Source organism: Panthera onca, chromosome D4, assembly GCF_046562875.1.
Source record: "Panthera onca isolate mPanOnc1 chromosome D4, mPanOnc1 haplotype 2, whole genome shotgun sequence".
Taxonomy (NCBI): Eukaryota; Metazoa; Chordata; class Mammalia; order Carnivora; family Felidae; genus Panthera; species Panthera onca.
This window is the reverse complement of record NC_138351.1, coordinates 15554397-15566739: the sequence shown is the minus strand read 5'-3', so window position 1 is coordinate 15566739 and position 12343 is coordinate 15554397.

Genomic DNA, 12343 nt, shown 5'->3' with positions numbered 1-12343 from the left:
AATTGCTAATAAATTTGTGAAGAAAAATGTTCAACCTTACTAGTTGTAAAGAGGGAATGTCTATTTCAACAAGAACGAGGTGCTCTAATAGTCTGGATTCTCCAGAGAAACAGAGCCAATGAGAGATATGTAGATAGACATAGGTATAAATATATTTTATGAAATTGGCTCATGCAATTGTGGAGGCAAAGAAGTCCGAAGTGTTGTAGTCAGCAGGCTAGAGACCCAGAAAAGCTAAAAGTCAGTTCCAGTTTGAGTCAGAAGGCATGAGAACCAGGAGAGCCAATGGTGTAAGTTCTAGGCCAGGTCCTATTGTGTAGGCTAGAGAAGACCCATGTTACCACTCAAAAACAGGCTGAAGAGAGAATTCTCCCTTACTCTTTCTTCAGTGGATTGGATGTGGCCCACCCCCACTGGGGGAAGCAATTTGCTACCAGTTCAAATGTTAATATCATCCAGAAACACTTTCACAGACACGCTCGGAATAACCTTTAACCAAATAACTGGGCACCCTATGGCCCAGTGAAGTTGACACATTAAAATTAACCGTCACAGATACTATTTCATAACCTCCAATTTCTCATCTAAAAAAAAGCACGCATTGGCAAAGTACGAAAGGAATCAAAAGGGTGTACAAATTGCTTGTGGGAACATAAGCTGGTATCACTCTGGAAAGCCACTTGTCAATCTCTAGTAAAGTTGAGAGTGGGCACATCCCCTAGTCCCACTTTTATAGAAAACTTTCGTACTTATACAAGGCAGATGTTCAAGAACATACTTTATACCACTGTTGATAATGTTAAGAAAAGTGGGGTCGGGTATCATAGAGTAGATTTAAAAAAAAAAAAAAGTACTCAATCTACATGAAGCAATGTGATAAATTTCAAAAATATAATGTCACATTTAAAGAAAACAAACTAAAAACTGATACATACAGTAGGATACAGTGAATTTAAATATTTAATGGAAATAATAGACTAATAGAAAATATCACTATATATTTTTTTCTGGATGGTTTGGCTGGAACTGAAATTTTACTTACAGAAAAAGATTTGGCAGCATGGTGATTTCTCTTAAGTCTAAGAGCCGAGCACACAGGTGTTATGTTATTTCCTTTACTTGTATGAATATTTGAACTTTCCCAAATTAAAAATAGAGTAAACGAATTAAAAAGCAGTATCGTAGTAAGCTCCCATAAAATATAATGAGTGATTAAAAGAATACACACTAAAACAATTTGGAAGACTGTAGACAGAACTGTTAGTAATAGTTATATCTGGGAAAGGAACTTCAGGGGTTTTATTCTCGACTTTCCAAATTTTTGTTTCGTTTGAACTATTACCATGATTGTGGATTACCTGTACAATCAGAACAACAAGCCAGAATGGAGAAAAGTGGTAGAGAAGATTAAAAAAAAAAAAAAAAAAAAAAAAAAGACGTAAAGAAATTTACAAGGGTCAAAAAACACCCTTGGACCCCCCCCCCCCCCCCCCGCCCCATGGTATCATTTTTCAAAGAGTAGGCCAGAGGAAAGAAGGAATGTGTTTATATTCTTAGAAGCCAATAACTCGCTAAACCCCAATTTTGCAATTATGCAACACCAGCTGCCATTTGTGAACATTCACAAAGAGCTAAAAAAGGGCTCATTATGTTCCTCTGAAATCTGCTCATCCTGCATTCTCTGTACGGGTGAATGTTGCCACTAGGCTCCCCAAGAGCAATCAATTCTACCACCTTAATCACTTTTGTTCCCCCTCCACCCTTCACCCCGCCCCTCACCCCCATTCTTGCCTCAAGGCCTCCACTTTAGTTCAAATCCTCTCATTGATGGGCTTTTCCTTCTGCCTTAGGGCTTAACCCTTGGAATCCATCCAGCCAACAGGACTCAGGGCAATCAGCCTTTTATTTGATTATATAAATCTCTTCCTCAATTAATTAACTCCGCAAAATGTGTCCGTGTTTCTCATTACTGACGAGATAAGGTGCCAGATCTTTAGCATGGCTTCCAAAGTCTAAAGACCTTTATGGGCTGGCTCCAGCCTACCTGCAGGCTGACCTCTTTCCATGTACACGTCAGCCTCTAATTTCTCTGCAGTTACCTGTAGTTTCCTGGACTTCAATGCTTGTTTTCTTTAAACACTCTACGGTTTGGCTTCCTCTGCCTAGAATGTCCTGCCCCTCTCCACATGGGGAGCAGTACATCCATTTTACCAGAAAGCTCAGCCCCCAGCACTTGCTTTATGGACATGTTCCTGGTTCTTACACACAAGCCCGCACGCACTGTCCTGTCCATTTGGTCACAGACTTTAGCACTTTTCACCACTGCCCCACCCCCACCCCACTGTTCTTGGTTTATGCAATTCATAAACAATTCAAGTGTCTCTGAGTATACTAAATAGAAGCTGTTGGTTTTAATTGTTTATTTTTTAGTTCATGTATGTGTTCTCACATTACGTCTATTTTTACAAGGGTCAAGTTATTTTTCTTGGATTACCTTATTCATCATTCATGCAGTTGGTTTTCCGAACATGTCTGATAAGTCTACATTCCGCTATTCGGTTTACCTTTCATTTTCTAAATTTTTTTAAGAATCTCTTACTTGCTGAAAATGTCCTTTTCCTTCTCTTTGCTGGGGTTTATTTCATTTTGTACATCTACGCTTTTATTTCAGGCAGATGTGAGTAAGCACATTTAGTATATACAAGTGTTCGGTCCCCCACCTTGGGTCAGAAAGCCAGCCAACCATGTTAGAATCCACCGACGTCAACAGACATTTCCTAAAAACACAAAATAGGCAAACATACCAATTTCTCAAGACCCCAAATATTTAAGGATATAAGTCGAGAATATTGTAGTTGGCAATAATTATTTATAATATAATAATGAGGAAGAACCTACGTCCTCCACATCTTTGAACCACAGTGCGTAACCCCTAGCACGGCTCAATAAAGAGTTGTTCAATGAACTCAACATTAACAGAAGTTCATGAAACAATCGTCTTGCTTCGTTTTGATGTGATCATATCCATACTAGAATTTGCTTCTAATCTGGTTTCCTTTGTACCTGGCAGGTGGAGAAATTAGACCAAAACAAAAGTACAAGAAATATGTCTGGAGTAGGAATTTCTACCTCAGTTGGGTCAAGGAATATATTTTCTTGATAGGGGCAGCTTTGTGACTGAGCACAGAGCAGAAGGGAGCATACTGAAGAGAGAAATTCAGTTTGGAGGTTTGAGAAGCATTGGAGGGGTAAGCGGTATAAATCTGAGAAAAAGAGCTGGCCACAAAATTGAAACCATTTTTATCTGGGACATCCTGAGCATTTCTCCTTTTCCACCAGAAATTCCCAAAGAAATAAGAATCAGTGTGAACCTCAGACCTTCTTCTTCCCTTCCCATATTTCCACCTACTTGTAGGTTTTCAATCCCAAATTCAATATTCACACTCCACAAACGTGGAAATTTGGCCCAAGTGTGAACTTAATGTATGGAATAAAACAAAATCTAGGACTGGGATATCCCAGGAGATTATAATCAAATTTTAAAGCCCCAGAATAGAGTCTTGATTAGTGAACAAAGTTTCAAGAGGCACAATTGTAAGAGACAAAGTAAGACTGCATGAATATCTTCCCTATCTTTAGCTGGGGAGCTGTTTTGTGGATGGGGTTAATTGCCATTTATTCCTTCCGTAGAGGGGAAGAAGGACTAGCTTTTGCTGAGTGTCAAATTATCTGAAACTGTTCTGGGGAAAGAAGTCTCAATAATGAGCGAAGAAGACGACACTTGACGAGGTTAAAGACAGGTGGCGGACACAGACAAGTACACAGGCAACTACAAGAAGGGGTGATGCGTCCTACAAGGGGGTGATCTCCAGGTGCTCTGGCAACACGCAGAGGAACACTTGCTCGCAGTGGGGGTTCAGGGAAGTGTTCCCAGGGAAAGTGGCACCTTCTCTGAAATCTAAAAGATTCATACGTGTTATTCATGGTAAAGTTTGGGGGGAGTTATCCCAGAAAAGGGAAAGAGAATCTCCTAGCAGAGAGAACAGCTTTGAGGCCAGAGAAAAAAGAGCAAAACAAAATCCTTCTAGGAACCCCTTATGTGTGAGAAATCATGTGTGAGGTGGAGGGGGTGGGGGGTGGGGGCCTGAGATGGGAGAAATCAGCAGGAAAATCACAAAGGGACCTTTGCCCCCACACTCGAGAGCTTGAACTTGACTGTGAGGGCAACGTGGAGGGCACTGAAAGTGTTTGAGATGAGGAGGCAACCAGATGTGATTTGCATCTCGGGAAGGTCTCCATCGTTGTACTGTATGCAATGTTTTAAGAGATGAAATTGACTGGGCACCTGGTGCGGGAAGCTCAGGTAGGATTCTGTGGAGCCACCTTGGGAGAGAGGAGAGTGGCCCCAGACTAAAATACTAGCGGCAGATCAGAGACAAGTGGATGGAATCCATTTGAAAGATGTGCCTGTGGCAGAATCCACAAGAGCAGGGGAAAGAACCTAAAGCTGTCTGCTAAATAATCTTCTTTTCCAGAGTCCAAGGGCTGCAAAGTGGTCAAGTGGTCAGCTATTCACAGTGAGGTCTTCGTGTAGGCTCACCCATCCTCCCTCCCTTCCTTCCTTTCTTCCTTCCTTCCTTTTCTTTCTTCCTTCCTTCCTTCCTTCCTTCCTTCCTTTCCTTCTTTCTTTCTTCCTTCCTTCCTCCCTTTCCCTCTTTTTTCTTTCTTTCTTTCTTTCTTTCTTTCTTTCTTTCTTTCTTTCTTTTTATTATTTGAGAGAGAGTGCATGTTCAAGAGGGGGAGAGGGACAGAGAGAAAGAGAGAGAGAATCTTGAGCAGGCTCCATGCTTAGCATGGAGCCAGACACTGGGCTTGATCCCGTGACCCTGGGATCATGACCTGAGCCCAAATCAAGTGTCGAGAGTCAGATGCCCAACCGACTGAACTACCCAAGCCCTCCTCCCCTTCCTGTTTGTAACCTGTTTCTCCTTTGCTCCTCTCATTGTTGAGTCTCCCCTTTCCACAAAGGGGATGTTCTTTTAACATCAGTGCTCTTGTCTCTATCTTCCCCTCCAACCTGGAAGATTGGCCTCCCGTCTACCCTGCCTGCCCACCCCAATCCTACACATGGCTCAAAGCTAAGACGTTCCTTATACAGTTGCTTCTTGAGGGTTTCCATAGAGAAGACACTGTCAGACCTTGACTTCCCAGGACCTTCAGAAGGGTTGAGGGAAGACGAGGGAGTGGAGGAGGGATTTCCAGGCAGCTGCTCTTTTTCAAGACCTTGCCTCTCATGTGAGTCAGTTCTGTCTCTTGATTTATTTTTCAGACGATCCATCAGCCACTATTGAAATAATTGCATGTGGGTACATGGGCACACAAAATACTCCAACGCACACACACCTCCAAAGGACAAATATTAGTTCTCAAAGACAGACCCTCTGTAAAATGATAAGGGAAAAGCTAAACATTTCCCCAATTACCTTGTAGCTTGCAAGGCACCTCTCTTATGCAATAGAGTCAGTGTTCCATTTCCTCCTCAGCTTTTGAGTTCAGCTTCTTCGGTGTCGGCAGCAGTAAGGACGGACCCATTGCCAAACTTGGATAAAACCTCTCCGTGGTCACTTTCTGGATACCTAAGCACCCGTTCAAAGCTTCCGAGATTTCTTGTCCTAAAGGCTTTATTAAAATTCTTCCTCAAAGCTGCTCATCGCCCTGTTTCTGTCTGGGATGAAGAATGGCAGGTAGTTTTACTCTTTCAGATGTTCATCTGTTGTGCTGTGCTTTTCTAGCCAAATAACGGAAACAGCTTAGCGACAGTGCAGTACTGTGGAAAGGACACTCACTAAAGTAAGACCTTGTCTTGCAGTGTTCACGAACTTCCTGATACTGAGTAAACTTTTTCTCTGAGCCTTAGCTTCCTCATCAATAAATGACAGGTAACATGGGTTAGTTTGGTTTTCATCATCAAATTATACTGAGTGCAAATATATATGCCAACGTAGCTGACATATAGTGGGTGTGTAAAAATATATCGTATTCATTTTTGATCAGAGTCAGGAATCATCTAATACAATCATTAATTTCTGCAACTGACGATGCTGAAGCACAGAGAGGGGTAAGATTTTCCCAGTCCCGCAGTGTGGCAGAGTCAGAAATAGACGCCAAGTCTCTCTCCTGAGTCTTGCTCAGTGTTCTTTCCATTATACTTTCTGTAGTGAGCCTGGAGTATATGTTTAAGGAGTTGAGTTGGAAGCCTTTTATTATAGAATCTGTGCTCCAACAACGTGCCCCCCTCCCACCCAAGTATCTAGGCTAACGCCAGTTATATTCAATGTCCATGTGGTTTTGTCTTGGATGGAAAAGGATTTTTCCAGCACCACCTATCCTATTATTCTGTTTTGAAAGGGTAATCTGTCAGGTACATCAAACATTAAAAGCAGCGGGAACATTCTGAGGTGGTAGTGTGTATATTTTTCTCACCGATTAAATCTTCACTCCTCAGCTATCAGGCAAAAGGGAGGGAAAACCATTCGCTTCCTCCCCTAAAAGGAAAAAGGCTTTTAAAACAGTTGGTAGAATCCACTATTCAAAGTGGAAAAACAAAATTTTCAAGCAACATGAGATGAGAAAGGCAAGAGAGCACATGTGCTCAGGATAACGTTTGTTTTCTCTAGGGCTAAAATATTGCTGCTTCATGATTCTAAGCTATTATCATTAGAGCCAGATTGTAGCCAACAATTTTATCAACACAATTTAAAATGCTTTCCCTAGGTTACCGTCATCGGGAAAATACAGGGGAAGTTTCAGGCCAATCTCATCAAATGACAAAAAAAAACACCTGACACCGGTAAAAATGCAATTTTCCTAAATGGCAAAGAAAAGAATTGACACGCAAGACTTAAATTTTCTTCTTTACCCGCAGCTGAGACCTGTGACTGGAGTTATCGCCAGCACTTTGATATGATCACCTAGACAATTGCCGTCAAGGAGGACCCAGGCCCTTGGGTGTCCTGCTAGTATCTCAGAATCAGTACATTCAAGTTAAAATCCAATACCTTCCGCCCCTCCCCCAATCTAGTCTCCCTCCTGTAATCCTATTCTTAGCAAAAACGCCATCCATCCCTGAAGACGTCAACTCCTTACCCATCTCTTCCCTTCCTCCCCTCCCAAATGGCCTCTGAAGTCCGTTTTTCAAAGCTCTAAAATGCCACCATGGAATCCACTCCCACCATGTTAATGCTGACTTTTATCATCTCTTGATCTATTGGCACTTGGGTTTGTTGAATTGGTCCCTTGGAGTCTGTTCTTATCAACCTCTAACCTATATTTCTTATGGCACCCAAATTGGTACTATAAAATGTAAAGCTAATGATGGTCTAAAACTTTCTATGGCTCTGTGTTGCCTAATAAGGCCAATTTTTCATCTGGTCTAAAGGAATTCTCTCAATCCAATCTCAATCCACTTTCCAACCTCCTCTCTTCAGCAACTACCACCATGACCATGCAGTTGAAGCTTTGACTATCCCCAAAGTACTCATTGTTCTCTAAGCTTTTGTTTATGCTGTAGCCTCTGCTTGTAGGTGCTACATTTGAACACCCATTTTCTACCTGGTAGCTTTCTTCTTAATCTAAAGGACTCAGGGCACCTGACTGGCTCAGTTGGAAAAGCTTGCGACTTTTGATCCCAGGGTCGTGATTTCGAGCCCCATGTTGGACAGTGTAGAGATTACTTAAAAAAGTAAAATCTCAAAAAAAGTTAAAAGACTAAAATTCCACATCTCTGTCAAGTTTTCTTTGATAATCCCCAAAGACTTTGTTGGGGTTTTCTCTGTATTTCCATACCACAGTTAATAAACTATTATTATATCAATTATCTTGTTACATTATAATTGTTTTTTTGGTAGGGAATTCTTTGATGGTGAGTTTGTATTTTCTGACAGTAAGATTCAAATGTTTGTGAATCAGACTAATTATCTATCCCTATCCGAGTGATAATAAATGTGATTTTCACGTATAATCTCACTTAAATTTCCAGCTGTGAGATTGGTTCTTAAGCAATATACCATGGCACAAAGGCGTACCACTAAATACATACAATGTAAATTGCGGAAGAGCACTGTTCTGTGTATCCATCAGGCAGCAAGTGGAATGGATCATATAAGTGAGCATAGGATAGAATAAACTTGGTGCATACAAGAGCTTTTTTTTTAAACCTTTTTAACATAGAGTGAGAGAGACTGAGCACGAGTGAGGAGGGGTAGAGGGAGAGGGGGACACAGAATCCGAAGCAGGCTCCAGACTCTGAGCTGTCAGCACAGAGCCCGACACGGGGCTCGAACTCACGGACCGTGAGATCATGACCTGAGCTGAAGTCAGACGATCAACTGACTGAGCCACCCAGGCGCCCCACAAGACCTTTCAAAGAATGCTATAATGTAAAGCCAGTGAGTCCAGAATGCTTTCTTTTTATTAGAACCTGCAAGACCTTTTCCTCGCTGTATAAAAAAAGGCAGAGGCAGAACAAGCAGTTCATGTTCAAGGGCAACCAAGTTACGGGTGTCTTACAGCCATGTGAGATACTGTTAGACCAGCGATGTTGTAACTATTGCTGACTTGTTTGGGACCTTTCAGCATCTTCAACTCTGTCGTCAAAACATCCTACGTATGCCTAAAAAGTAGGAAAATAACTGAGGCAGAATTGTGGAATATCAGTTTGAAATCGATAGCTTGGATTTCAATCCCAGCTCTGAACCCACTACTTCTGTTGACCTTTGCCAAGTCATGTTAGCCTGCTGACCCTCAGACTTCCCAGCTCCATGACAAGACAGGCTCCACTTCATAAGATTGTGGAAATGAATCAATCTGAAAAGAGTGTCTGACTTGGATGTGACCTGCTATTATTTGTTGACATCATTGTTCTATTTAGTTCTATGGTCCATAGTGAGACCAGCGTGATAACTTAGTTTTACCAGCATCCTCTGCCACTGCCGTGATCTCCTAAATTTAATAGTTTAACTTGCTTCGTTCTGGTTCCTCCACTTCCATGACAACTTACTATGATTCAGAGAAAAAAGAGCAGAAAGCGGAACACAGCTGAGTTAATTTTTCCTCTCTTTCCAGAAGTACAAAAACGGTCCTGCTAATGTCACTGTCCTGTATCTGCTTAGAAATGCCTATTTTGGGGGCGCCTGGGTGGCTCAGTGAGTTAAGCATCCGACTTTGGCTCAGGTCATGATCTCACGGTTCGTGGATTTGAGCCCTGTGTCGGGCTCTGTGCCGACAGCTCAGAGCCTGGAGCCTGCTTCGGATTCTGTGTCTCCTTCTCTCTGACCCTCCCCCCACCCTCTCAAAAATAAATAAACGTTAAAAAAAATTTTTTTTTTTAAAGAAATACCTACATTCTGGGAAAATCACATCTAAGCATCTTTGGCTAACAGGTGTCCCTTCAGAGGCCTGGTGAAATCAGAAAGATAAAACAATAACTACCAAGTTTGCTTGGATGGTTAAGTGAAGTTTAGTTGAGGAGAGCTGGTGAAAGTTGCAAAACGCCATCTGGGTAAGCAGACAGGAGAAAAACACCCAGAGGGGAGAAAAATGGCAACAACTCTATCACAGATACTCACAAATTCTGGGGCGCCTGGGTGGCTCAGTCGGTAAGCAGGTCATGATCTCAGGGTTCCTGGGTTCAAGCCCGGCGTCCGGCTCTTTGCTGACAGCTCAGAGCCTACAGCCTGCTTCAGATTCTGTGTCTCCCTCTCTCTCTGCTCCTCCCCCACTCACACTCTGTCTCTCTCTCAAAAATAAATAAACATTAAAAAAAATTAAAAATTGAGAATATGTTAGGGCAAAGTTCAGACTGACTCAGGATATATACCAACACAGGTGGGCAACTAACTTTTATCTGACCAATGATAAATAAAGATCAGCGGGGAAAAAAAAGTGTATAAAAAAAAGATCACAGGCCGGAAATATTCACATATGCATGTGGAAATTCCATGGTTCGTCCACGCATTGCTTCCGCAATCAGACGGATTGACTCTCGACAGTAAGTAGTAGTAACGAATGACTCATGCCCTAATTGTTTTCATCCAATCATCAGATTGACAGTTGCATATGGCAGGTATTAGCACCTACCTCTTGAGGATATTGTGTTAATTAGTGTTTTCAACAATGTTTTCAGTTGCTGAAAGCCAGAAACAAATGAGGGGTGGGGTCGCATGGGTATCGGACACAACCATTATTCATTTTCCTGTAATCAAGGATACATCAGGCCCCAGAGTCCTCACACACTGATTTATGAATGAGTTGATATCTCCCGGCCAAACAAAAGCTTTCAGACAATGGGACTCTTCCCTAAAGTCAGCCTGACATCAGTACGTTCCAAAATAAAAAGCCTCCTAAACACATCCAGGTCTGATTTTTGCACCATTATCAATGACCTCTTTACCACATCTGGATACTTCTTAATCCTGACAGCATTTGACATGGTTGGCCGCTACCCTCTTCATTTAGCAGCCTTTTTTTTTTTTTTTTCTTTAATGTGTTTTTACTTAGGTGGCAGGTCTGGATAAATGGTTTTCCTTCATCTCAACTTTCCAAAACGTAACCATTCTTTTTTTTGCATCCACTATGAAATCATATATTATTTTCTTTTGAGTTTTTATTTAAATAGCTGCCATGCGGTGTAATGCTAGTTTCAGGTGTAGAGTTTAGTGATTCATCATTTCCATACAACACCCAGTGTTCATCACAAGTGCCCTCCTTAACCCCCATCAACCATTTAACCCACCCCCCACCTCTCGATATCATATTTTTCTGAGTTTGGCGTCTGCTTTGTGAATTCTTCCCTGTCCGTCCACTTTACTTTGTTTCTTTTCTAGGTCCTGTCCTTTGCTTTCTGGATTCTCTGCTTCTGAGCAGTGTCCCCCATTACTGTGGTTTCTCCCATGAGAAGCACTGGGTGCAGAAGGAGCTCAGGATGTGACCTGGTCACCTCAGGAGGTGTTGTTGGAATAGGGGGCATTTGATCCTTAAGAATGTGGTAAAAAGGGCCATAAAGATTCTTGTGTAAAATTCTCTCTTATTCAAATGTCTGTCCCAGCTTGTTCTTCATAAAGGAAATGTTTTCCTATAAAGGAAATTAGTTTTCATTGTAGTGTCTCATACCTAAATGGAGTCCATTTAAAAAAAAAAAAAACTAATCCGTAATTATTTTTGAGAGAGAGAGAGTGCGAGCAGGGGAGCAACAGAGAGAGAGGGAGGCACAGCATCCGAAGCAGGCTCCAGGCTCTGAGGTGTCCGCACAGAGCCCGACGCGGGGCTCGAACCCACCAACTGTGAGATCATGACCTGAGCCGAAGCCGGGATGCTCAACTGGCTGAGCCACCCAGGCACCCCTAAATGAAGTCCATTTTAAAGATTTATAGAAGAAAAGATGTTTGGCTCATTCCTTACATTAAAATGTGCTCATTTGGAGCGCCTGGTGGCTTAGTCGGTTAAGTGTCCGACTTCGGCTCAGGTCATGAACTCGCAGTTCTGGAGTTCAAGCCCCCCCGTTGGGCTCTCTGCTGACAGCTCAGAGCCTGGAGCCTTCTTTGGATTCTGTGTGTGTCCCTCTTTCTGCCCCTCCCACCCTCACACTCTGTCTCACTCTCCTCCAAAATTAAATACACGTTAAAAAAAAAAATTTTTTTTAATGTGCTCATTTGAATTCAGTAAGGTAACAAACTGAACAGCTATGTGACTCTGTAGTCACTTTAGTCAGTTTTTGAAACAAGAATTCTCGTGATGGCCAAGGTGATGCTTCCATTAGGGAGAAAAGTGAACTTTATTTCTTATATTCAGAGGAACGGCTGAAAAGATAATTACACAACTTTTCAAAATAAAAGCTTTAATTTATAAACACAATTTCCAAGATATTACTGTTTGAACAGAGTTCTTTTGCAACACACACACACACACACACACACACACACACACGGTAACCGTTTTAAAAAGAGATCTAAGTATCTCTCAACAAAACTGAGACCAGGAGATGGGAGAAAAGTCGGCTTGGGAGGGTGTGGATTGGGATGGACTCCCCAAAGGAGACAGGTGATGCAGCGTCTGGATGCCTGCAGTTTGTGGAATATTTTTACATTTGCAAAGTGCTTTAAAATAACTCCTCCTGACAAGCATGTAAGCCAGATAACCATTATCATCCCAATTTTTTAGAAATAGAGATCAGTGAAGCAATCTGCCCTCTTCCAAGGGAAAATGGCAAGTGATAGCAGATTAGAAATCACTGAGCCTGAAATTCTATTTTGCTGTGTGAGCCAGCGTCCAGGGCGACCCGCTGGAT